The sequence below is a fragment of the Gossypium hirsutum genome, chromosome A11 (assembly GCF_007990345.1).
Source record: "Gossypium hirsutum isolate 1008001.06 chromosome A11, Gossypium_hirsutum_v2.1, whole genome shotgun sequence".
Classification (NCBI taxonomy): domain Eukaryota; kingdom Viridiplantae; phylum Streptophyta; class Magnoliopsida; order Malvales; family Malvaceae; genus Gossypium; species Gossypium hirsutum.
The window spans coordinates 21,910,312-21,914,881 of NC_053434.1; the positions used below are offsets into that span (position 1 = coordinate 21,910,312).

At 32.7% G+C, this 4,570-nt stretch overlaps 1 long non-coding RNA gene across 1 annotated transcript; it reads right to left on the reverse strand.

Moving 5' to 3' along the window:
- Positions 1 to 3,361: 3,361 nt before the first annotated feature.
- LOC107912724 (uncharacterized) lies at positions 3,362 to 4,345 on the reverse strand. The gene is made up of 2 exons (XR_001688269.2): positions 4,169 to 4,345; positions 3,362 to 3,809 (listed from the first exon to the last, which is right to left on the reverse strand). It is a non-coding gene; the product is annotated as an uncharacterized lncRNA (long non-coding RNA).
- Positions 4,346 to 4,570: the final 225 nt, after the last annotated feature.

Genomic DNA, 4,570 nt, shown 5'->3' on the forward strand with positions numbered 1-4,570 from the left:
GTCGCCACCAATCTTTTCTTGCTTAGGTGTGATCGGATCACCTAGAAATTTGGATTGTTTTAATAAAACATTTTGGTTTACTAAAACAATGATTTTGGTCTATGAAAATATGAGAAAATAGGCTCGGGAGTCGGTTACGTATGAGGAAGGATTAGCACCCTCATTACGCCCAAAATTGGTACCAAATCGATTAAATACTGTCCTTTTGTCTAAAATTAAAAATGTTTTTGAAATGTGGTTCTTGTTAATAACATTTGAATAACCCGAGTCCTTTGCCAAAAATCTTCTTGTTTCGACGTTCGAAAATTTATAGTTCGAAAATAACAAAAGGATGCCCAACTATTTGGTCCAACGAAAAATCGATACCCAGCTCAGTAGGGTACGATTCCTCAAATTTCCAAATATTGACCATTGCCTCACCTTGGAAGATATGAGTGAAATTTCGAAGAGATATTCGATTATTTTGAGAAAATAGGAAATTGCAACCCAACACGATAGGGTACTATTCCCCGAACTACTAAATACCGAACATTTCCTTTATAAGTTTTTTTTTAGAAAACATGAATGGAATTCTAAAGAGACATTCGATTATTTTGAGCAAACGAGAAATTGCAAGCCAACACGTTAGGGCACGATTCCATGAATTGCTAAATATCGAACATCTCTTTCGTTTTAATGAAATTTTTTAAAAGACATGAGTGGAACACCGAAGGAATATTCAATTGTTTCGAACAAACGGAAAATTGCAACCCAGCACGATAGGGCACGATTCCCCAAATTGCCAAACACCTAATATTGCCTTTATTTACGAAAAATCTTATTTCGAGGTAACAAATAAATGAATAAAATGAATAAAAAGAAAATAACGAATAAGCTAGGAAATATTCGAGATTAAAAAGAACTAGTAATAAATAAACAATTATTATGTAAGACTAAAGAATGATAGTACAGTGAAGATAATAATAATATTAATAGTAATAATACAAGTAATAATTTTGGAATGATGTGTGAAATTATATATATGTATGTGAACATATAAATAAGTAAACAATATATATAGTGAGTGAAGAGTAAAAGGTAAAATAAGTGTATTTAAAGAGTAATGGGTAAAAATATAATAATAATATAATAGTAGTAATAACGTAATAGTATTAAAAATATACGATATATAATATTGAAGTTAAATACATAATATATACATGTTAGAAATAATCATAATATTAAAAACAACTATTAATAATACTACATAAATAGATATATAGTAGTATTATATACATGATATAGTTAAAATATATATAAACGTAAGATAATATGGGAAATAAAAAATATATAAACGATATAGTATTAGGACATATACAAAACAATAAAAATACAATATTAAAAGATATATATATAAAATGTATACATAATATAATATTAAAATATTTACATGGTATATACATAATAATGTAAAAAATAAACTATTAATAATATTATATAAATATATACATATAATAGTAATAATAATATAAAGATATTTCATATAAACAGATATGCACGTGAAAAAAGAAAAAAAAATAATCACAAAAGTATGAAATCAAAATAATATGTAGAAACATGTTTATTCTAAAAAGAATAACTGAAACTTAATTGAGAGAAGTAACAAAATCCAAGAGATAACTTACAAGTAAAACAAATTATTGAAACAGAATTTTGTGTTAAAATTAATTGCGTATAAATGTCCGAGGTCTAAAATTGAAAATGCCCCAAATCTTAAAATACCGCGCAAAGGGGGCAAATTGCAATAGCACACAGACTACAGGGCCAATTTAAAATAATATAAAAAACTTAAATATGGGCCGATTGAAGGCTAGTACAAAGGAGGGGACCAATTGCGCAAATTACCCGATTAAAGGTAACATGCGCATGGTCCCAAGCAAAAAAGCTGATCCCACTCCCCCATGCTATTTTGTTTTATTATTAATTAATCCCACTCCCCCATGCCACTTTGTTTTATTATTAATTAAAACAATATTTTATTTCTCTTTTATAATATAAAAAAAAACTTTTTTTAAAAAAAAAATAGTTAAAACACCACCCTACCATCCTACATTCATTTTTCAAAATAGAGAGAAGGCTCTCAACTCTCTCACCCTCTAAACATCCGGCCAAGGTCCGGTCACAATACCATGTAGCGGCCGTCCACGGTGGCCGGAGAATGCGAAAAGGCCCATTTTTTACCCCTTTTCAGATGGATTTGAGGATCAAGCCCTCCTAGCCCAAAATGTTTTAAAAAAACTTTGTCCTCTCCTTAGAACGGTTGTAACATCGGGGAGGAGCTCTTCCGACAACGAGAAGGCCAAACGACTCCGGTGAGTCTTTTTCTTTCTTTTCCTTTGTCGCATATGTATATAAATATAAAATAAGAGTAAAAAAAATAAAAGCAAAATGAACAAGAACTTAAAACAAAAGTCAGAAAACTTTGAAGCTTTTTTTTTCTCTGTTTTTTTTCTTTTTTCATAAGAAAATGCCCCTTATTTACAAACGTTTTTTTTTTCAAAATACAATCGATCCCCTCTTTTTGACTCAACCACGCCGAACGAAGGGGAGGGCTCCGACGACGCGGTGACGGGGCCGGATCTGTTGAGAATCCCTCCTCTTTCCTTTTATTTGCGTTTTTTTTGTTTATCTTTGTTTAATTAGATTTGTATAAAAAATAAAAGAAATATTAAAGAAGCAAGAAAATGAAAAACGAAAATAAAGAGAATAAAATCGAAGATCAACCTTCGGTGTGTTTTTTCTGTTTGATTCCTTGAAAAATATGCGTGTGATACAATTTTTGGATCTCCTCCCTCTTTTTTCTTTTTTTTTTAGTACCATCTCTTCCCTCTTTTTTATTTCTATATTCATGTTTTTTTTTCCAAAAAATCCGGGATTTCAGGCTTTATAACCGAAATACAATGGATTTGCTATTGTCTATTTCCTTGTTTTCTCGCTTCTTTTCTGCCCCTTTTTGTTTTTTTTCTTCTTTTGGCTTTTGCAAGTGTAAGTGGAGCAGGTGTGCTGGTGGCAGACAATAGGGGTGGCACTAGGTGGCTAATGTTTTTTTTTGTGTGTTCGGGTTGGGCTAGTGTAATGGGATTAGGTTGGGCCAAAATTGGGTTTGGGCTTGTAACTGGGTAATGGGCTAAGTTTAATTTGGGTTTGTTTTTATTGGGCACCGGGTAAAATTTGGGCCTTACAAGTACAACTGATGACAAAGGGTGTATAAATGTGTGATGTTATAGTCAAATGGTTGGATAGTTGATGATCCTCTAATATGACTATGAATTGAAACATATGAGCCACCTTTGGTTTGTTGAGAAATAATGCTCTTTGAGTATACGTTAGAACATTTTTAAAATATTTATAATTTTTCAAAAATTACAAATGAAGTGTTACAAGTGACCCAAAAGTTATATCACTTGACTATTGATCAAGAGTTGTCACTATTTATAGTGATAATGTATGTCTCTTAAATACCAAAAGTTATTGTAAGGCCCAAATTTTGCTCGGGGCCCAATAAAACCAAACCTAATTTCAACCTTAGCCCGAGCCCAAATAAAAAAATCCAAAAATAATAATAAAACAGTCCAATTAATAATACATGGCCCAAATTAAAACCCCCATCAGCCCACAACCTAAACTAACCCTACCAGCCCACAATCTCAAAAATTTTCAGAAGACTACAAACTCAACCCCCACGTCAGCACTCCAGGCACGATCCCCATATATCCCGCTCCATGTTTTCGCCCATGTTTCACGCCCCTCGTTCTCCACAACTTCAACACCTGTAATTGGAGCAAAGAAATAGGTAGAAAATGTCTGGTTTTTGAATATAAAGCCTTCAATTTTTCATTGTAAAGGGGGAGAAGAGATTGTACTAAAGAGGTTTTTTTTAGAAAAAGAACAGTGGTACTACATGCAATAGAGAGCTTTCTTTTTCGAATATAACAGAGAATATACAAAGTCAAGAGTAAATCGAAAATCGGGACTGAGGTACTAAAGTTTATATACAAATCTCACGCAAGAATCAGTAAAAAACCCACCAAGGAATAGTTTCAAAGGTGATTTTATGTTTTTCTTTTTTTTTTTTCAAATCGGATCCACAATATAAGTTAAAAAATAGGAAAGAAGAAGGGAGACTTACCGCGCCTCATGTTTGCGCCATCAAGAGGGCCTTACTTCGCCGGTCGCCGGCGACTTTTGGGTGGTTGAAGGCCTAGGCATAAGCCTTTCGGCGAAGAGCAGAGAGGGGGGGGGGGAAGTGTGAAGATTTCAAACTTTTCCTTAGAAAAGTCAAAGCTTAAATTTTTAAAGGAAAAAATGAATTGAAATGGGTTTTAACTTTGTATAAAAAAACAAAACAGCATGCCAGTACATGTTTTGACTGCGTCTACACGCATTTTACTCTTAAATGGGTAATTTGCGTGGCCAGTCCCTCCTATTTGCTTCATCATTGATTTGACCCTATTTGGTTTCTTTAATTTGGCCCTAAAATTTGTCGCGATTTTCAATTTAATCCTAGCTGATGCTATGCGTTTTAGAAAAG